At 41.5% G+C, this 23,053-nt stretch overlaps 1 protein-coding gene across 4 annotated transcripts in view; it reads left to right on the top strand.

Annotated features, from left to right (window-relative positions):
• The window catches only part of LOC150085792 (clathrin interactor 1-like), a 379,846-nt gene that overhangs the window by 296,357 nt on the left and 60,436 nt on the right, over window positions 1-23,053 (top strand). The gene's annotated exons all lie outside the window — the stretch shown is intronic.

The raw sequence follows: 23,053 nt of genomic DNA, 5'->3' as shown, positions 1-23,053 counted from the left end.
ATCAGACCAGCCTTTGAATAAATTGTCCCCATTCCTTGTGCAAAAATGCTTAGAGGCTGTCGCAGGTTCACCAAAATCAGTAAGGCGACTCCAGTCTGGGGATCTTCTGGTAGAGACCATGAAATCCCAGCATTCTGCAAAGTTATTAAATCTGACACCTTTCGGCGGACATCCAATAAAAGTCACTCCCCATGCCACCTTAAATTCCTCCAAGGGAGTAATTGCAGAATGGGACTTATTAACCGTATCAGAGGAGGAAATAGTCAAAGAGCTACGAGAACAAAGAGTCATCCAAGCCAGGAGAATCATGACTCGTAAAGATGGTACTCTCATTCCAACAAGGAGCATAATCCTCACTTTTAGCTCTCCCATCTTACCAACATCTGTCAAAGCAGGCTATCTCCATTGCCGTGTCCGACCCTACATCCCAAACCCAATCAGGTGCTATAAGTGCCAAAAATATGGACACTCTCAGACTGCATGTAGAGGTGAGGCAATATGTCCTAACTGCGGATCGAAAGACCACAACCAATCCGATTGCAATGCTACCACTCCTAATTGCCCAAATTGTAAAGGTAATCACCCAGCTTTCTCAAAATATGCGAACTATGGAAGCAAGGGAAAAAAATACAGAAATATAAAGTGGAAAACAAAGTCACTTATTCAGAGGCGAGAAGAGAAATAATCAAAATGGAGCCAAAGCGTACATATGCCACAGCTGCCAAACAGGTGCAATCAGTAAGTATCCAAACGGACATTACAGTTCCTCCTAATACATCTATCGCGAATTGGGCACGATCCATACTCACTTCCCCCAAACACTGTCCTTCCCAACAAACAACTGAACAAGCCAGCAATACTCCAATCTCCATTCCAGCCGATGCGTCAACAATGAAACCAAAAGCTACAGAAACCCCAATGGTGCATCCACGGATTTCAACGGAAATGGATATTGATCAGGAGAAAAATTCAGATGATGGAATTTTAGAGCTCCACGCAACTGATGAGATGGACACAACACGTCCTTTCTTTCCTAAGAAAGACAAAGTAAAAATAGAGTGGTATAAACAAGCTACAACCAAAAAACTGTCAGAAGCAAAAACAACTAACAAGAACGCATAATGGAAAGAATTCTTCAGTGGAATTGTAGAGGCTTTCGTAATGCAAAAGATGACTTGCATGATCTCGTAAACCAGCATGTATATCCCTACAAGAAACCTATTTAAATCCACAAGTGTGTCCTACCATTAAAAATTATACCATGTTCAGAAGAGATAGGAGTATCGACTCGCCGGCCCGTGGAGGCGTGGCGGTTCTTGTTAGAAATAATATTCCATCTAAACCTGTTGCTCTTCAGACTCCTTTTGAGGTAGTGGCAATGCGCGCAGAAATTGGCATGACTATTACAATAGCATCTATATATATTCCCCCAAATTCCTCAATCTCCTCAGAAAATCTAGAAAATTTAATAGACCAGCTACCACCTCCTTTCTATTTACTCGGAGACTTCAATGCTCATCACTCGCTGTGGGGATCTCCAACAATCGACAAAAGAGGCAAACAAATAGAAAATCTTCTCGATGTGTGCCAACTTACCCTTTTGAATACTGGAGAGCCTACCTATATACATTTTTCTACAGGATCCATGAGTGCAATAGACCTTTCAATCTGCTCTCCCTCCATATGTACTAATACGGAGTGGTCTGTTCTTGAAAATCCACTAAATAGTGATCATCTACCAATTCTCTGCAAGCTGCAAACACGGGTAATTTCCCCTTTGCCGGGTCGCTCCAAATGGAAATTTCGTAGGGCACACTGGAATGAATATGCTTCAAATGTTCAGTTAGATGATGAAATAATTCAACTTCAACCCATAGATTATGTCACACAACATATAACTAATCAAATATTACAAGCTGCCAACTCTACAATACCAAAGTCCTTGCCTGGGAAACACAAACACAATAATTACTGGTGGAATCCGGATTGTACATACGCTAAACAGGAAAAAAATAGGGCTTGGAATTTGTTCCGCAAATTCCCCACAACCAGTAACCTAATTAGTTTTAAAAGAATGAAAGCTAAGTTCCGCCAAATAAGAAGGAAAGCAAAAAGAGAAGCATGGATTAGCTTTTCCTCTAGTATAAACAAGGACACAGATATCAGACTCATCTGGAAGAAAATACAAACAATTGATGGCAAATATGTCCAGTCCCGGCTTCAATATTAAACTGGAAAGGAAAGGAGTTGTCCTCTCCGGCAGAAATTGCAAATGCCGTAGCCAAATCATTTGCCAGTATATTAGGCGTATCCACCTACAACCTAATCTTTCAGAAAATTAAAAAATCATCAGAGCAGCATAAGATCAATTTCTCCACTAGAGTTTCACACCCGTACAACCAGCCATTTACATTAACAGAACTTTTAGGGGCGCTCAATAAAACTTCCAGTTGTGCTGCTGGTCCAGATGGGATCTACTACGTCATGATAAGCCAACTAAACAACAGAACAAAAAGGGCATTGTTAAAATATTACAATCGAATATTTCTGGAAAATACTTACCCAAACTCCTGGCGTCACTCAATTATACTAGCCTTTCCAAAGCCAGGAAAGGATCGCAGCTTTCCACATAATTACAGGCCGATTTCACTGACCAGCTGCTTAGGCAAAGTCTTGGAAAAAATGGTTCACAGGCGGCTAACGTGGTTCCTGGAAACTAACAACTTGCAAAATAACAATCAGTACGGGTTTCGAAAGAACCGGTCCACGTTAGATGTAATGATAAAAGCAGAAGCAAACATCCGAAATGCCTTCATAAGGGGACAACATCTGGTCATGATCAATCTTGATATTGAGAAAGCCTTTGATAACACCTGGCGATACGGTGTACTTCAAGATCTTCATTCTTTTGGCTTGAGAGGTCATTTACCCCACTTTATACAAAACTTCCTATGCCACAGAACATTTCAGGTTAGATACATGAACAATTTATCTAAATCATTTGAACGAGAGGAGGGTGTTCCTCAGGGGTCCATTCTTAGTCCGACGTTATTTTCAATAAGAATTAGAAACATGACACAGGATGTACCTAATACAGTAGAATCGTATATGTTCGCTGATGACCTCGTTGTTTCTTGTCAATCCCAAACCATGAACACCATTGAAAGACAACTTCAAATTTCCATCGCTAAAATTGAATCATGGGCATTGCGGAATGGCTATTCCCTATCAGAAAAGAAATCTAGTGCAATTCATTTTTGTAAAAAACGCAAACTTCACCCGATCCAGAAATATTTTTAAAAAACTACCTGATTCCTGTCACTAACAATTTCCGTCTGTTGGGGTTATATTTAGATAACAAACTTAATTTTGCTTCCCATATTGCTTTCCTTCGAACTACATGTCTTAAAAAACTGAACATCCTGAGAGCAGTCTCTGCTAAGTCCTAAATATAAACTATCAACAGCTCCATAAAACTCATTTGTTGGAAAACTCAGATAAAGTACCTATCTATACTGACGGCTCCAAAACAGATGCAGCCGTTGGTGCTGCAGCAGTTTCTTCTGCCTTTTCAGTTGCTGTGTCTCTTCCTACGGAATGTACTATCTATACTGCAGAATTATTTGCAATTAAACTAGCTCTAGATAGAATACACAGCAGCTGTATAAAGCAATCTCTGATATACACAGACTTCTTAAGCGCAATCACTGCCATTCAAACTACCATGTCGCCCTCTCATCTGATTCTTAAAGAGATACGGTCCAAGTTATTTTACTGTAAAAAAGCCAATCAGAAGGTTACCTTCTGCTGGATACCTGGTCATGCAGGCATTCCAGGTAATGAACAAGCGGACGCCGCTGCTAAACACCCTGACTCAAGCACTTCCAGGCAACAAACAGTGCCCTACACCGACTACAAATCCATCATTGAAACATCATGTAGGAAGCAATGGTCTGACCTCTGGAAAGCTCAAATAAATAATAAACTGCTGCAGATAAAAAAAGAGCCAAAACTGTGGACATCTAGTATCAGGAAAAGCAGGCGACAAGAAGTAATTCTAGCAAGGCTCCGCATCGGACATTCACATCCAACTCATCTGTATTTGCTTATGGGAGAGAACCCTCCTCAGTGTTTGTTGTGCCAGTCGCAGTTGACAATATATCATATTCTCATTGAATGTCCCCAACTTTCAACTACCAGAAAATCAACCTTTACCTCCCTATCCCATTTGAAGGAACCGATAACCTTATTGCAGATTCTTGGCAATGATGCAAATTTGGAGGAACTGTTTACTTATTTGAAACAGATAAATCTCTATAACAGCCTATGATCACAATAACATGAGAAATTTGTGATATGCAAATATCGAACAGGCACAATATGGCCCAAGAGGCCCTTGTGCCAGAAAACCCAAATACAACAACAACAACATGGACTGTAACTATTATTCAGAGGCAAATTATTTTGGTTATGGAATTAACTTCTTTTCAAAATAGCTTCCTTGACAATCTGAATACTACTTACAGTGACACAATAACATATCAAATATGTGCTTGAGGCAGTTTTCCGAGATAATTTTTAATACAGTAGTCAAGGCAATTTTCACTTCGATACTACTTGTGAATTTTTCATTCCTCACCCCCATTATGTGGTTTGCAAGTTTGGGAAAAGTCCAGAAATAACAGAGCGCAAGGTCTGGTGATGTTCCAGATATGTTTTATTAGTGTTCATAGGATATCTTGCAATGCTTGGTAAATATGGGGTCTTGCAAAGGGAACCCACTGCCTCTCCTTCGGTTCATGTCTTTTATTGTTAATATCTCTAGCCAGATGCTCTCACAAATTCTTAGCATAGTGAGAACCATTTTGAGTTTGATTTTATGGGAGAATAGTGCTGTAAAATTATCCCTTTAGTGGCAAAAAATGGAATTGACCTCAGTTTTTTAGCAAATTGAATAGTATGGAATTTTTTTGACAATTAATAAGTCTTTCACTCCAAAACATTGGATTGCTGCAATGTATGAATCGCAGTGTCATATCTATGATTCTTTACAAGTGAAAGTTAAGGATTGAAATTGCAAGTTTTGTTCTGCCTCTGCCATGAATCATTTAAAAATTTCAGTGCTCTTTTGTGTAAAAAGCATTGTAAAGTTTTGTAGAACCTATCTGTTGCAAATGCCACAGGCAAAATATTGATACCATTCAATGGAAATACTTGGCTTTTCTGCTAATTTTCACAGTGGTCTTCTGTCTTCCTTTAACAGGTGTTCCACTTTTGTGGAACATTACTACTATGCCCATACCTTTATACCACATTCTGAAAGCATTGGTTGCATAGACTTCTTAAGTCTTATGCCTCCTGCCTAGTTTTTCCCAGTTAAACACAACTCTTGCAATTCTTTGTCAAACAATAATGCAAACTTCTGCTTTAGCCACTTTAGTTATTAGTACTTCATATAACAATTCACTGCCCTGCAAAACAAGATATGATGAAGATTGCATGCATACCAAACTAGCGGATAACTATTGTCAAACTGGGTCAAAATGGATCCTTGAGGTTGTCACAGACATTCTCTCAGATATGTCACACAAGCTGTACTTGCTACCTGGGAGTCTTAAAATGCTGATGGAACTGATATTAGGCTGACACTCAAGTCAAGTGGACCCAATTTCGGCGAAGTCCGTTCGGTCTGTGATAGCCACGATGGTGGGACTGTTAGTAATCCTGGGTATAAGCCCCATGCACAAGCACACTGTGGGTGACCACCCAGGTGTGAACCAATGTAAGCAGGGGTTGAGGTGTGGCACCCACACCACATGCAGGAATGCCACACCTCTGTGTTACCAGGCAATACTAGGTGGTAAATGACTCGCATCAACCGATGCAATACCACCACTTTACTTATTGGAGGCTTGAAGTGGTGGAACCCATGCTTAGTCTCCAGAGCCAAGTTCTGATCAAACCTTTCCCATCTCTTCCATCATGCAGTATGACTGATGTCTTTCAAGGTTATGATGGACATCATGACGAGATCCAAACTTCCTTACATTTCGAGGATACAACTTTAAAACAGTGTTCGCAGGCCAGCCGCTATTAGTACACCGGACCTAACCTATTGACAACTCTCTAGGAGGTTTCCGGATCAGCTATTTTATAATCTTGCTGCCTCTACTCTGCCTGGTAGTGCTGAAAGGAGTCTGAGTATTGTGAATGCGGGGGGGGGGGGCATTGTCGAGGCCACGTTATGACAAGGATCTGGGTGTATTCTTACCATGTGTATTCCATATCCAAAAATTTCATTACTTCATACAGCATTTCCCCCCCCCCTGCCCCCATGAATTGCCAAACTTAACAGAGCAGACTTATCTATGAAAAGATCTAAACCTCCCCAAACACTTCCTCATTCGTTTACACAAATATACATGATCACAGTTCTAATCTCAATGATGTCCATTTCTACTTACAGTCTGCCAAACCTCACGTACTTTTTCTGACAGAATCTTGGTTATCGGTTGATTCAACCACTGCTCATCTCAGTTGTCTGAATTATTTGTTGTATGATTCCTTTCGCTTCAAAGTTCATACTTGTGCATATATCCGTTCTTATATTCCCTGTCAGACCCTTATTAATTTCGAATCTCCTCTGGTTTAAAATCTCTCTACCACATTCTGTTAAATCCATCTGTTGCCTCTGATTCTCCCAACTCCACTAATCACTTGGAACTCTTTGACTTCCTCTCATTGCAACTTGACTTTCTCCAGTCCAACTTTCCTAACATTGAGGTAATTTTCCTTGGTGATTTTAATGTTCACAACTCCAGCTGGATTCCATTCTCTAGTCACACATATCCAGTTGGTCAACATGCTGAGGCTTTTGCAGTTACTAACAACTTCACACAGATTGTTCATTTACCTACCAGAATACTGGACAATCCTAACCATACAGCCAACATGCTTGATCTTTTTCTCACAAACAACCCTTCAAAGTACACGATCGAAGTGAGTAATCCTTTAGGCACCTCAAATCACAACTTGATGATAGTCTCTTCCACAATGGAGCCTTTATCTCATGGCTATTCCCAACCTCGTGTTGTTTGGCATTACATGAATGCAAAATGGGATGACCTGCGAGATTTCTTTTCTTTCTTTTCTTCTTTTCCTTGGTCGGATTACTGTTTCAAAACTTCTGATGTTAACGTTTGCTCAGATCGTGTCAGTTAAATTATTCTTGTAGGAATGAAATGCTTTATTCCACACTCCAATGGTTTTCCAATAAAGGTGCTAAAGCTGTTCAAGTGAAGAATGTTGCATATCGTAATTGGCTTGTTTCCAATTCTTCTGTTTCATTTTCTACCTACACCAAAGCTTGCAACAATTCTAAAGCAGTTATTAATCAGTCCAGACTAGATTTTGAACAGGCTAAGAGTAGAAAACTTGATTCTTGCACTAATGGTAGCCGAGCATTCTGGTCTCTTGCCCAAGCTATTGGCCGCAACTTTTTCCCATCTCTGCTCCCACCTCTGTCAAAAACAGATGGTTGTATTGTCACTTCAGCCAAGGATAAAGCTGACCTGCTAGCATCCCATTTTTCCTTCCAACTCATGCATTAATGATCTTGGTAAAACACCTCCCAGCATTCCCATCATGCACCATTCAGTGACTCCTGTGGCCTTCCATCAAAAGGATGTCAGAAGGATTTTGATACTAAGGAAGATTCAGCTCCAGATGGTATTATTATTATTAGTAGTAGTGGCATGCGATGCAAGAAAGCAAGTGAGCTTATGCAGTATCAGCCAAAAAAAAAAAAAATTTACAAAACAATTCCCTCTAAATGTTTGTCCAGTTCCTTCTTAAATTTATTTAACCTATCAACTTCCACAACGACAGTTGGAAGTTTGTTCCAGCAGTTAACCACCCGCTGGCTAAAGGCAAATTTTCGCACATCTATTCTACATTGGTTTTTCCTCAGTTTGAATTTATGCCCCCTTAGGTTCATAATCTGAACAAGTGGAAGAATCCCATCAGAATTCAGCGTGCTCAATCCATTCAAGGCCTTATACACCTCAATCAGGCCCCGAGTGCCAAGCGATTTTTTTCCTGTCATTATAGAGTGATCTCCAAAGTGATATAGTTTCTTTATTTTCCAGTGCGGCTGTTATTTTGTTTACTTGAAATGGTTCTGCACTTTAAAAGTCAAAAGTAAGAACCCAGAAAGGCAATCCACCTTTCTTTTCTTATTCTTTATATACAGTAATACCCCGACTTACGCGAACTCGGAGTTACGCGGTTCTTGATTTTTTTTCGTTTGGCAACGCTGCCGCCCACTATCTTCAAGGTCGTTTTTCATATGTTATCGATATACGGTGCGACGGCGGAGAATGAGAGCGAAAGATGAACAAAATTTAACTTGGTTGCTTTTATATTTTTTATATCAGTGAAGGGGAAACACATTTCACCATAATAACGTAAAAACCAACACAATTCCAGCTATCGGTATAATTGCAAATGCAATTAGATCGAGTTTACTACCAGTTTATAACAGATTTCACTAGCAGAAACGCAACTGGATTTTTATTGTTTTATGGTAGTAACCCCTAGAAATGTGAGGTGTTAATAGCGTACCTCTGCCTTTATGGTGTTGTTTATTCAGTTGCTACATGCGCGCAGCTTTGTTTATGCGTATCAAGCGTGCCTCCTCGTTTTGTAATTGTGCTTTATTCCCTAAAAATAGTAAAATACATACTTAATTAAAAGGTGTGAAAAGGAAGCGTCCTGGTGAAGACACTGCAGATTCAGAGAGAAAAAGAAAAGCAATTATCGATAAACAGAGGCGGACTGGGTCAAAAATTCTTACCCGGGAAAATTTATAGTGGCCTCATACTATGCTTTATGGCCAAAATCACACTGGCCCACCGGGGTTTCCCCGGTAAGGCGTATGGCCAGTCCACCTCTGTCCATAGAGAAAAAATATGAAATTGTGAAACGCTTTGAGCGAAATGAAAGACCATGTGATATTGCACGTGCTACAGGCCTAAATGAAGCAACGGCGAAAAGCACATGACAATTGCAAACTTGACAGGTTGAAAATTGAAAAGGGCTCAATTGTAAAGGGCTTAAAAATTTTAGAAAACATAGACTTCAACGAAGAACGCGTTATAGCTACAAAGCAAGGAATAAAAAAAAAAATTAGCTTGCTACGAAGAAATTCTGCGTGAAAAAAAGACGCTGTGTCGTCCGACGAATTTGTTAGATTTTATGAAGCCATCGACATCGAAATAACTTTTTTACGTAACTCATTTGTTTTTTTTTAATACATATTTTGTATTAATATGTATAAAGAACTGCAATTTTATTAATATTTTTCTTGTAAACTAGTGTTTTTGTTAGTCCTTGGTCCCAATTAAGCAAAATTTATATGTATTTATATGCAAAGTTGTACCCCGACTTACGCGAATTCGACTTACGCGATTTTCGTCGGACCCACCTATCGCGTAACTTCGGGGTATTACTGTATATCACTAACCAAATCCACGAACTTAAACAACCGCTTGGTCACTGGTGGCACTGCTCCTGCCTCCATGTGGCGGGGCCGGTAACCTGGGGGAAAACCAACCCTCGGGGCTAAAAGGAGCAAAGATGGAAACAAGTTAATTTCCACATTTAGAGCCGAAGTGCTCTCAACATGAACATGACAATGACACCGAGCATGACTTCTCTCTTTCAAAGAGACTTAAAAAGGACACTGGGAAGCAGGAATCTCCAGCTTTCCTCATAATACACTCTTTGTCATCCCAACCTCTGACCAAGCTCTCACCTTTCATCATCCAGAAATGCCTAGAAAATACTGCAGGTTCACCAAAAATGGTTAGTCTCCAATCAGGAGATCTACTAGTAGAGACATCTTACTCAAGACATTCTGAGTTACTACTACAACTTACTACTTTAAGCCACCTGTACGTGGTGAGGGGACCTCCCAGTGACGCTGCTGGACTTCCAGACTAGCATCACTGGGATCTAACGCCCATACCTTGGTTCCAGGGTTACATCTTTGGAATCCGGCGTGTGCAGCCGTGCGCCGCGATGCGTGGAAGCGGAAAGGGGGACCCTGGTGGTTGAGGGGCCCAGCCTTAATACACCACTTTGGCCCCTGCTTCGACGAGACGGGTGGTCCCGGACCGGCTCGACTGGGATCAATCGGCGGGTGGTTTTATACTGCTAGGGTCAACTGCGTTCCAATAAGTCTCCCTCCCTTTGGTCCTGGGACGGGATAAAGACTTATTGGTAACGTGGGTATGGTGTTCTAAGCGAACTCGGCGTCCCATTCGTGTACGCAGTACCTGCTAGTTCACGAGTGGGCGCCCCCTCGTAGGGCTCCGTGGTGGGTGAGGTACTTAGGCATCAGACATTTTTTCTTTACTCTCATGAGTAATTTAAATCCTTCTTCTGGGGCCCCAACAAGGCCCCTACCTAATCGATCATCAGATGAGAGTGAAAGCAATTCAGCTAAAAGAGCCAGAACTGAGGAGAAAACAACATCTGTGACACCTCTTTTCCTCATTCTCCATTCCACCGGAGAGCAGTCACTTGGGAAAATGTCACCTTTCTTTATCCAGAAAGGATTAGAAGGGATGGCAGGTTCACCCAAATCTGTAAAACGGCTGCGTTCTGGAGATATTCTAATAGAAGCATCAAATATAAATCAAGCTGAAAAATTTTTGAAAGCCACATCTATAGGGGGAATACCCATCATCACAACCCCTCACAAAACTTTGAACTCTTCAAGAGGTGCGATATCAGAGTGGGATCTTCTTCACGTTTCTGAAGAAGAGATCTGCTCTGAATTAAAAGATCAAGGAGTGACAGCTGTCAAGAGAATATCAATGCGGAAGGAAGGGAATCTCGTCCCTATCCGAGTTCTCATCCTAACATTTAACACCCCACGACCTCCTAGTTCCATCAAGGCAGGGTATTTAAACTGCCCAGTGAGGATCTACATTCCAAACCCACTGAGGTGTTTTAAATGCCAAAAATGCGGACACTCACAAACGGCTTGTCGTGGTAACCCTGCCTGTGCTCGATGTGGTGCGAAAGACCACGAGAGCAAGGAATGTTCAGCTTCTAAACCGATCTGTGTAAATTGCCAACAAGATCATCCTGCCTACTCCAGAGCATGCCAGCGGCGGAAGGATAAAAAAGAGATCCAGAAATTGAAAACGGAGCTGAATATCTCCTACCCAGAGGCTAGAAAACGCATTCAACCAATAAATAGCGGGAAACCTTCATATGCCCAGAAGGTTTCTGCGTACTATCGGTACGCAGACTGAGATGACTGTACCACCAAGAGAGTCATTCACACCGATTGCCCGCTATCTATTGAGTTCACAAAAGCCCACCAAAAAAACGCAATCAGCTGCCACTCCTATATCCGTACCTCCTAATGCTCCACCACTACCAAAACCAAGTGGTAAAGAGCCAACAGTAATGGAAACAATGGATTTCGAACACAAGGAGGTACCGGATGAATCAGTCTTGGAACTCTTTGCGGAGGAAGAAATGGACACGGGACAGCGTCCATTCTTCCCCAAAAAAGATAAAGCCAAGACTGATAAAAGTAAGCCCTCAGCACTTCGGAAGCTGCCTGATGGACCCACCAAGCCAAAATAATGGCTAAATTCCTACAATGGAATTGTCGTGGATTCCGGCGAAATATTGATGACATCAAGGCCCTCCTGCAAAAGCACGAGCCAGTTTGCTTTTGCTTGCAGGAGACGTATCTAAAAGCAAATGATGATCCCACCATGTATAACATCACAATCTTTCGTAAGGATAGAATTGCGGATGGTCCTGCTCATGGAGGAGTGGCTATCCTTGTAGGCAACCAGACCCCAGTTCAGCCCTTGCTAATTACAACCAGCATAGAGGCTGTTGCAATTCGCCTTACAGTGGGATTTTTATTAACGGTCTGCTCTATTTATTTGCCACATGGGACTGACATCTCCCAGGAAGACCTTGATGATCTTCTAACGCAGTTGCCACCCCCTTTCTTACTTCTTGGGGATTTTAATGGACATAACACCCTGTGGGGTAGTGCTAACATCAATGGAAGAGGACGGGTCATAGAGCATATGCTCAATGACAATGCCCTTACCCTTGTAAATACTGGAACAAACACCTTCTTCCACATGCCTACCCGTACGTTTTCTGCCATTGATCTCTCTATCTGCTCCCCTTCTCTACTCCCTTCAATCACTTGGGAAGTGGAGGAGAATCCATACGGAAGTGATCACTTCCCTGTGATAACCTTGTTACACAGTGGGAGACCATGTCTTCCTTTTAGGTTACCACGGTGGAAGTTTGATCAGGCTGACTGGAATGCCTTCCAACATCAGGCAAATTTTGACCTCAGTACAGTCAATCAGGAGCCTATCAATGACGCAGTAACGTACATTCCAGAAATCATTGTCGAAGCAGCTGCGAATGCTGTTCCAAAAACATCTGCCCGGTTTCCACCATTTCCCAAACCTTGGCGGAATTCACAATGCACAGCAGCAAAAAAGGCTCAAAACAAAGCGTGGGGGATATTCCGTCGATATACTACCACTGTTAATCTAATAGCCTTCAAGCGTGCACGAGCCAAAGCACGCTACATTCGCCGTCAGAGTCAAAAGGAATCGTGGATCCGTTTTACATCATCTATTAACCAGGCTACCAATTCTAAGGTAGTCTGGGATAAAATTCGGAAAATGAAGGGAAAATATACATCCCACCCTTCTTCAATCCTAGATTATAATGGATGCGCTATTGCAGACCCAACTGCAATAGCCAATGCTCTTGGGGAAACATTCTCTAACATCTCAGCAACATCTTCGTATTCCCCAGAGTTCCTGTTCCTGAAACATAAACTGGAAAAACAGGCACTTAATTTTAAGTCTAAGAACATCTATCCCTATAATGGGTCGTTCACTATTCAGGAACTGAAAAGAGCCCTCGCCCTTTCCAAAGCAAGTGCTGTTGGACCAGATGGCATCCATTATGAAATGGTTAAACATCTTTCACCAAAATCTATGGATTATCTGCTCTGTCTGTATAACAGAATATTTATTGAAGGGCAGTTTCCGGATTCCTGGAGCAAGGCAATCGTTCTTGCCTTTGCTAAGCCAGGAAAGGATCCAAAAGTCACTACCAATTATCGTCCTATTGCTCTGACTAGCTGTCTGTGCAAAATCCTGGAGAGAATGATCAATTCTCGTTTAATATGGTACTTAGAATCAAATGACCTTCTCTCCAATATCCAGTGCGGCTTCCGAAGGAACCGGTCCACTTTGGACCATCTTATTAGACTGGAAACATCTATCCGGGATGCTTTCCTAAAACGCGAACACGTGATGTCGGTGTTCTTTGACATGGAGAAAGCGTATGACACAACTTGGAGATTTGGCATCTTAAAAGATCTGCATAGCCTGGGTCTTAGGGGGCAACTCCCCATTTTTATTAAAAACTTTTTAGCCAATCGATCTTTCCAAGTTCGTGTGGGATCCTCACTCTCTCGTTCCTTTAGCCAAGAGGAGGGAGTACCACAAGGATCAGTATTAAGTGTCACGCTTTTTGCCATCAAAGTCAATTCCATCACAGAACAACTTCCTCCAACTGTAAACAGTGCCCTCTATGTTGATGACTTTAGCATATTTTGTCAGTCTTGCAACATGAGGGTTATTGAAAGACAACTGCAGAAAGCCATTGATCGTCTCAACTCCTGGGCACTTGCAAATGGCTTCAGGTTCTCGCCGGAGAAGACCGTTTGCGTACACTTTTGTCGTAAGTGTAATCTTCATCCTGAACCTGAATTAAGGCTCGGACAAAATGCTATTCCAGTAGTAGCGGATACAAAATTCTTGGGACTCGTATTTGACAAAAAAGTTGACCTTTCTGGATCACATCTGTCAACTCCGTACAAAGTGCACACGAGGGCTGAATATTCTGCATTCTCTTTCCTCTACATCTTGGGGTGCGGATCGATGCACCCTGCACCCTACTACGCATCTACCGTGCACTTGTACGATCCAGACTAGATTACGGGTCCCTGGTATACAATTCGGCCAGAGACAGTGTACTTCGTTGGCTGGATCCTGTCCATCATCTGGCTCTCCGTACCGCTATTGGAGCATATCGAACATCTCCAGTCCAGAGCTTATACGTCGAAGCAAACGAACCGCCGTTATTGCTTCGATGTAAGCAGTTGTCTCTAAAGTACGCTCTAAAACTGAAATCCCTGCCAGACCACCCTACGTGGCTATCCGTTTTTGAGCCACAATGGGAAAATTTGTACAACACCCGTAAGACTGCCAATCCTCCTTTTGGTATTCGTGTCCAAGAGCTACTCAAAGAACTTAATATAAAGGTAGACAAGGTTACTCAAACACCGAAGCAACCCCTTCCACCCTGGCATGCTCATGTCCCGGCATGTGACTTATCCCTTAGAAATTGGGGAAAGTCGGACACTCCATCGTCTGTCTACCTGCAGCTTTATTCAGCACACCGAGCTGAACATTCTGACTTCGCTCCAGTTTACACAGACGGCTCGAAGGCGGAATCATATGTGGGATCTGCTGCTGTCTTTACAGACACCACTACATCGGAGCAGATTCCCTCTGAATGCAGCATATTTACTGCAGAGCTGCACGCTATAAAGTTAGCCTTGGATCACATTAGTGAATGCCAATACCAACGGTTCATTTTATACTCCGACTCTCTCAGCGTGTTACAGGCTTTAATAACCGTGAGATATAATTCTCATCCAGTTCTGTCTAGCATTCAGCAGAAGATTCACGTTCTCCACGAACGTGAATATGATATCCACTTCTGCTGGATTCCCAGCCACATTGGGATTAAGGGAAATGATTTGGCTGACACCGCAGCCAAATCAGCAGTTCCCAATAATAATTGCTGCCTGTCAGTCCCCTATACAGACTACAGGCAAATAATACATCAAAAGATACATTCCCAATGGCAGGATTCGTGGAATAGACAGACTGCGAATAAATTATATCATATAAAACCTGTAATTGAACCGTGGCAGTCTAGTCTGCGCAGGAATCGTAAGGAGGAAGTTGTTCTTGCCCGGACCCGCATAGGACACAGTCATTTAACTCATTCGTTTTTGCTGAGGGCTGATGACCCTCCTATGTGTGAGTCCTGTGGCACAATTTTAACAATCAGACACATTTTAGTTGACAGTACCAGTTATAGAAATGCTCGTTTTACCGCTTTTAACCATCTGACTGAGCCGTATACACTCAGTCAGATTTTATCCGACAATGACCATGTGTCTGCTATTTTTAATATCCTAAAATCAGTAAACCTTTTTAATCATATTTAAAATGAATATCTTATTATTTTATGATTTTCTATCGTTACTTGTTTACTGATATTTGTCTGTTACAATTTATACTTGTTTTTATAACCTGACGTAGTGACCTAATTCAATAGATCACTGAAAATTTTTTACTTTTTATGACAAGGTTTTGGCGCATTATAGCCATAGTTGCTGATGCGCCAATAAAACTCAACCAAACAAACAACAAACAAACAAACTACTTTAAGCGGAATACCGATTCAGGTTACCCCACACAACACACTGAATTCTTCCAAGGGAGTGATCTCTGAATGGGATCTGTTGAACGTTTCTGAGGAAGAAATTGTCCGGGAGCTAAAAGATCAAAATGTGTCTCATGCAAAACGTATCATGATCAGAAAAGACAGCAACTTAACTCCCACACGAAACATAATCTTCACTTTCAGTACTCCAAATCTACCGGGTTCTGTCAAAGCAGGTTACTTGAATTGCCGCATTAGGCCATATATCCCAAATCCGCTCAGATGCTATAAATGTCAAAAGTTCGGCCATTCTCAGACAGCATGCTGTGGAGACGCTATATGTCCAAACTGCAGCTGCAAGAATCACACACAAGCAGAATGCAAAGCTCCAACACCACAGTGTTCTAATTGTAGTGGCAAACACCCAACTTACTCCAAAGACTGTGAACTATGGAATATATATAGATCCAAAGTCACAGTCATCACTGCTGTTCTTCTTTAATCAAATATTCACTGAACATACATACCCAAGCTCCTGGTGTCATTCCTACGTTCTGGCTATCCCAAAACCTGGTAAAGACTATTCTGTTCCTCAAAACTACAGACCAATTTCACTTACCAGCTGTCTGAACAAAACCCTCGAAAAAATGATTCACCGCCGTCTAACTTGGTATCTTGAGTCCCTCAATTTGGATTCAGAAAAAATCGATCATCATTGGACCTTATTAGTATTAGTAATGGCCGCATGGTGCAAGAAAGCCTATGGCTTATGCTGCACCAGCCAAAAAAAAAAATATATATATATCCGAACAAAACAATGATAAAAACAAAAAAAAAAACTAAATAAATAAAATAAATAGATAATAATAATTAGTAAAAAAAAAAAAAAAAGGAAATTAAACCTATCATCCTATGCGCTTCCCTTACCCGAAGGTACTATCCAGATGACCTTTGAATTTCCCCAAACTGTCGGCCTCTACCACCCATTATGATTATAGCCGAAACAAACATCAAAAATAAGCTTCTCATTATGGTCTGTCTGGATATTGAGAAAGCCTTTGACACCACGTGGCGTTTCGGCATTTTAAAGGATCTACATTCTCTTGGCCTGAGTGGAAATTTGCCAAATTTCATCCAAAATTTCTTAGAACAAAGATCTTTCAAGGTCGTTACCGGGAAACTCTCTCTAAAAACTTTGTTCAGGAAGAAGGAATCCCTCAAGGGTCCGTTCTCAGCGCCACTCTATTTGCAATTAGAATTAATCACTTAACTGAACTTATTCCGAAAACAGTGGACTCGTATCTTTATGCCGATGATCTCACAATCTCCTGCCACTCTCCAAACATGAACTACATTGAGAGACAATTGCAGATATCAATAAATCAGATCCAGATTTGGATGACACAAAACAGTTAGACTATCCAGCCAGAAATCTACTGCCATTCATTTCTGTACCGTACGTAAAATGCATCTTGATCCAGAACTCCAATTAGATAACCGTCTTATTCCAATAGCAAATAGTATTCGTCTGCTTGGCTTAATTTTTGACAGTAAGTTAAACTATCAAAAACACATTGAACATCCCCTGACAGCTTGCCAAAAAAAAAATTAACATACTCAGAGCCTTATCAGCAACAACCTGGGAAGCAGACCGTTACACCTTGCTTCACTTATATAGATCCATTATTAGATCTCGTCTGTACTATGGTGCACCTGTCTTCGATTCTGCTAGGGAAAGGGCCTTATCTCGTCTCAACCCTATTCAACATTCAGCTCTAAGAATAGCTCTAGTTGCGTTCAGAACATCTCCAGTGCAAAGTCTGTATGTAGGAGCCTACGAAACTCCTCTAAACATCAGAAGAAAGATGTTATTACTGAACTATGCAACCAAGATCCAAAGCCAGTCGACCCATCTTAATTGGTCAATATTTAATGATCCGCCACTCACGACCTTTTATACAGGGTGTTTCAGTTAAACGTTTCAGAACTTCTAAGAGGGGTAGGGTACATCCTGACAACTCGAAATCATATAGCAATGTGGGGTCGGAAATGCTTTCCTGAAGCGGTGTTGTACACAGAAGCACCATAAAAAGAAAAGAGACCGTAAGTGAGAAATCGTTTTAATAATACATGAAAAGAAGCAAAAGGTACATGGATTAAAGTAAGTGTTCGAAGTTTCTTCCACGGGCTACAATGCACGCCTCACATCTCCGACGCATGGACATCCGAACATTCTGGAATACTCCAGGCGAATTTCTTCGGCAGCTACTGCGATTCTTGCAACCAGCTCCTCAGCATTGTCAACAGGGGTGTCATAAACTAGCGATTTCATATGACCCCAGAAATAAAAATCAAGACATGATAGGTCGGGTGACTGAGCAGGCCAACGCACGGGACCACCACGTCCGATCCACTGTTGACCAAATGTGACATCCAGGTAGTTACGAACATCTCCGCTATAATGGGCAGGGGCTCCATCGTGTTGGAACCACATTGTCTGTTGCATCGATGCAGAAATCTGTTCATCTCTCAAAAGTTGTGGCAATACTTGCTGCAGAAAGATCAAGTAGATAGGTCCGGTTAGACGACACGGTAACAGGTAAGGTCCGATGAGGTGATCTCCCATAATACCGGCCCATACATTGACCGAAAATCGAATCTGTGCTGCACGACGTCGCACGACGACTTCTGTGTACAATACCGCTTCAGGAAAGCATTTCCGACGCCACATTGCTATATGATTTCGAGTTGTCAGGATGTACCCTACCCCTCTTAGAAGTTCTGAAACGTTTAACTGAAACACCCTGTAGAAACAAACCACAAGCAACTAGGCCTGCAGGTATTAGGTTAATGGAACTAGCAGGAAACTGGAATATACAACTCAATAAAGTCCACCAAGAACCTATAGATCACTTTCCTCCATGGTCTGTCATCATGCCGTGTTGTGACAATCATTTCCACCAATGGGGGAAACACTCTTTAACGAGTATTAACATCCAGCAGCTGCACTTGCACATTTACAATGTTATCCCGACTTCGCAAAAATATATACTGACGGTTCAAAGTCCGAGAATGGATCAGGTGCAGCAGTGGTATTCCATGACACTATCACTTCTGTGTCACTTCCGACAGAATGCAGCAGTTACACCACTGAATTATATACCATAAAGCTTGCTCTGGAAAACATTTTCCATCTCTCAATCGAAAAGAGTATAATCTACACAGACTCCCAAAGTGCCCTATTAGCAATGCAAAAGATTTCCCCATCTACTCATCCGTTACTACAACTAATCAGATCAGAGTTGATTCGTCTCCGAGATCATCGGCAAAATGTTGTCTTCTGCTGGATCCCAGGCCATACTGGAATACTACCAGGAAATGAAATTGCAGTCGATGCTGCCAAGCATCCATCCAGCACAACCCCAATGAATTTTTTGTCCCGTTCAGTGATTACAGAATACATATACGAAATATATGTAAGGAACGATGGACTCTAGTGGCAAACGCAGATTCATAACAAACTCCTTGAAATTAAACCTATACCGCAATTATGGGCCTCCAATTTTCGCACAAACAGACAAGAAGAGGTTGTCCTGGCCAGAGCCCGAATAGGCCACACCCATTTGACCCATCTATTCCTGTTATCAGGTAATGACTCTCCACAGTGTTCACATTGCCACAGGCCACTCACAAAAAAACACATACTTCTGGAATACACCTTGTATAATAACTCCCATCTAATTTCATTCACTTCTCTCTCAAACTTACAGGAATTGTCACTTAGCTATATCATAGGCGAAAATTCAAACCTTACAGAATTTTTTTCTTTCTGAAACGAATAGGTTTATATAACCGTTTCTAACAACAACTTCCATAGAAGCCAATAAAATTAGTACTAACTTCTATGATAGGTGCAATATGGCCTAAGTAGCCTTTGAACCAGAAAAATCCAAACACAACAGCAACAACAACCTCAATCAGATCACCTTGCAGGTGCCTAGACTCCAGCCGCTGCAGTTTGCAGAACTTAAGCCTCTCTTGGTAAGACGATCCCTTCACTCCCCTCACCGGTCTTGTTGCCCTTCTCTGTACACGCTCAAGCAAATCTACATCCTTCCTAAAAGGAGGCCTCCAGTCCTGTATGCAGTACTCAAGGCGTGGCCTGACCATTGCCTTTTACAGAGGGACAATCACCTCCTTTTTCCTGTTAGCAAAATTCCTGTATATCATTGGCAAAACCCCATGACCTGCCCTGGCAGCCTGTCTGCATTGCTCAGAAAACTTCATATCTGGCTGCACAATTACTCCCAGGTCTTTTTCATTTTCTACCACCTTAAGTGTAGTACCACACAGTTGGTACGTTTCTCTGGGGTTACTTCTCCTCCATATGCAATACTTTTCTTTTGTCAATGTTAAACTTCAGTTGCCACTTCTCACCCCGTCTGCCCAAATTTTCTAGATCCTTTTGCAGTAGCACGCTGCTATTACTGTCATTAACAACCCTGCCAACCTTTGTATCATCTGCAAACTTCTACACTTAGCCTGATATATCTTCATCAATATCGTTAATAAATATTCAAAACAACAGTGGACCCAACACCGAACCCTGTGGGACTTCACTAATAACATTAGTCCACGAAGAACAGCACACATTGATTACCACTCTGTCTTCTCGCACTCAACCATCCTTTTATCCATTGTAGCAACTTACCATTCTGCTCCAATTTGTACAGTAGTCTTCCATGCACAACAATATCAAAATCTTTTCTGAAATCCAAGTATATGATATCAAAATTATTTTTTGCATCCAGTTCCTTTGTAACCACATCATAATATCCTATCAAATTTGTCACGCAAGACTTTCCCTTAACAAACCCATGCTGTGTCTGAATTATTGCTGCCGTCTTGTCTAGATGATCCTGCAATGCATCTTTACCAAGTGACTCCATTATTTTACACGGAACAGAAGTTAAACTAACTGGTCTGTAATTACTCGTGTCACCCTTCGATCCCCTTCATGAATTGGGAATCCATTTGCACTTCTCTAGTCCATGGGGACCTCCCCTGAGTCCAGGGATGCTCTCATAATTATGGCTAAGGGTTTGCTTACTTTGTATTTCTCGACTTGTTCTCAAAACCTGTGCTTCTGAACTTACTACCGCGGCGCCTCCATAGCCAGGTGGGCAGGAGCAGCAGTGTGTAGCACATGCTTCTTGATTAGGCCGGGGTTCAAGCCCGTGAGCTACCAAATACGGAGGATGCGGAAAGGTCTGGGAATGACCACCTCATATCCCCAGAGCAATATGGCCTTAGTTGCTAATGCTCCTAAAAACCAAATAACTTCTTACTACTGTTCTTTGTCGCCTTTTTTCACTTTCTTATTCCAAAGGTGTTTTTCCTTCTGCTTAGAAATTTGCTCATATCCAGCCAGTTTCTAAAAAGGGTGACAAATCCCTCCCATCTAATTATCGCTCCATTGCAATTACTTCTACTCTTTCTAAAGTAATGGATAAATCAATTAACTGCCAATTCTTAAACTACCTAGAATCCTTCCGTTTGGTCAACGATAGCCAGTATGGATTCTGTGAATGTTGATCCACTGGTGATATTCTGGCTTATGTTACCCATTTATGGACAAATTCAGTGGAAAAGTTCGGTGAAACACAAGCCGTTGCTCTTGACATCTCAAAGGCTTTTGATTGTGTTTGGCATAAAGGTCTTCTAAACAAGCTTCCATCTTATGGTTTGCCGACTCTTTTTTGTAATTTGTTACCCAGTTTTCTCTCTGAGGGTGATGGTAGATGGCTCTCTGTCTTCTAAGTTCTCCGCTAATGCTGGTGTCTCCCAAGGTTCAGTTCTTTCCTCTACTCTTTTCCTCTTGTATATTAATGACCTTCTTCCATTGACCGGAAATCCTATCCATAGTTTTGCCGACGATAGCACATTGCATTCCACTTTCCAGTTCTTTAAATGCCAATCTACAGGTAATTCTCCAGTGGGGCAAAGGCAACCTAGTTGATTTCAATCCTTCTAAAACTCAGTCCTGTCTTATATCTCGCAAAAAGGATTCTTCAGTTCCTATGCTTATCTTTGGTCACACTCTGATTTCTAGGCAAAATGATATATCTCTTTTGGGGATTACCCTGACTTCTAATCTCTCTCTTGGCACAAGCATATTAGAAATATTGCTTCCTCTGCATCTAAAAAACTTGGTTTTCTCTTTCGCCCTTGGCGTTACTTTTCTTCCAAACAGCTGTTCACTCTGTACAAATCGCAAATCTGCCCTACTATGGAATATTGTTCCCTCATCTGGGGTGGTGCTCCCAAAACCTCTCTCAAGCTTCTAGATTCCATTCAAAAGAGGGTAGTTAGGTTAATTAATGACTCACCTCTAACACAGTCTCTCCACTGCTGTCTAATCAACGTACTGTTTCTGCTGCATGCCTTTTCTACAGATACTTCCATGGGCACTGTTCTTCTGAATTGGCTTCTGTAATTCCTGCTTGCTCTCTCTTTCAAAACAGTCCGAACACATGCTGCCACCAGCCAACATCCATTTACTGTCCAACTTCAAACTTACAGAACCAACTTTTCATCTTCCTCGTTTATTCGTTCAAGTGCCATTTTCTGAACAACCTTCCATCATAAATTCGTATTTCTTGAAAATTACAGTCTACAGAAGTTCAAGACTAATATCAACAAATATCATCTTTCATCTTCTCAACCTCTAACCCAAGCACAGTACTAAGTACTATAGGTTCTAATACCTCTTGTCTTTGGGGTTTTCATAAAAAAAAACAGCACATCCACCAAATTTTCATAACTATTTTTCAGTCTGCCTTCTTATATTATGTTACGTTATGGTGAAAATTGCATTCCACAGTCTGTTTTACCTTACAGCTGTATGCAATGTGTAGCACATGCTTCTTGATTAGACCGGGGTTCGAGCCCGTCACCACCAAATACGGAGGATGCAGAAAGGTCAGGGAATGACCACCGCATATCCTGGAGAAATATGGCCTTAGTTGCTAATGCTTCTAAAAACCAAATAACAAATAACCTTACAGCTGTACAGTATGTAATACAACAGGCCAATATCAGATGCATTTGAGTTTTGCCTTTTTTTTTACCCAGTACAAAACCTTGCAAAATATGGTTAGATAATGTACTAACAGTTAGAAAATTGCAGCAAACCTCGCATAATGCCGATATTCTTGAGCTTTTGTGCAGGGGAAACCTTGCTATTACACTGGTGTTCAAAGAAAGTGCATCAACCCTTAAAATTTTAATTGTCGTCCGAATAACATAAGTATATGGCAATATTTCTTACAGATTGCATCAGATAAGATTGTCATGCGTAGGTGATGACGTAATATTGCATCAGCTGTTACTTTCAGTTATATAAGCAAACTCTGCAAGAGTTGCAGTCATTCCTTGCTTGTGTCAGGATGTCGAGTTA

Source organism: Mastigoproctus giganteus, chromosome 5 (assembly GCF_048544385.1).
Source record: "Mastigoproctus giganteus isolate SK-2022 chromosome 5, ASM4854438v1, whole genome shotgun sequence".
Classification (NCBI taxonomy): domain Eukaryota; kingdom Metazoa; phylum Arthropoda; class Arachnida; order Uropygi; family Thelyphonidae; genus Mastigoproctus; species Mastigoproctus giganteus.
Note: the sequence above shows the minus strand (reverse complement) of the source record. Positions and strands in the feature narration are given on the sequence as shown.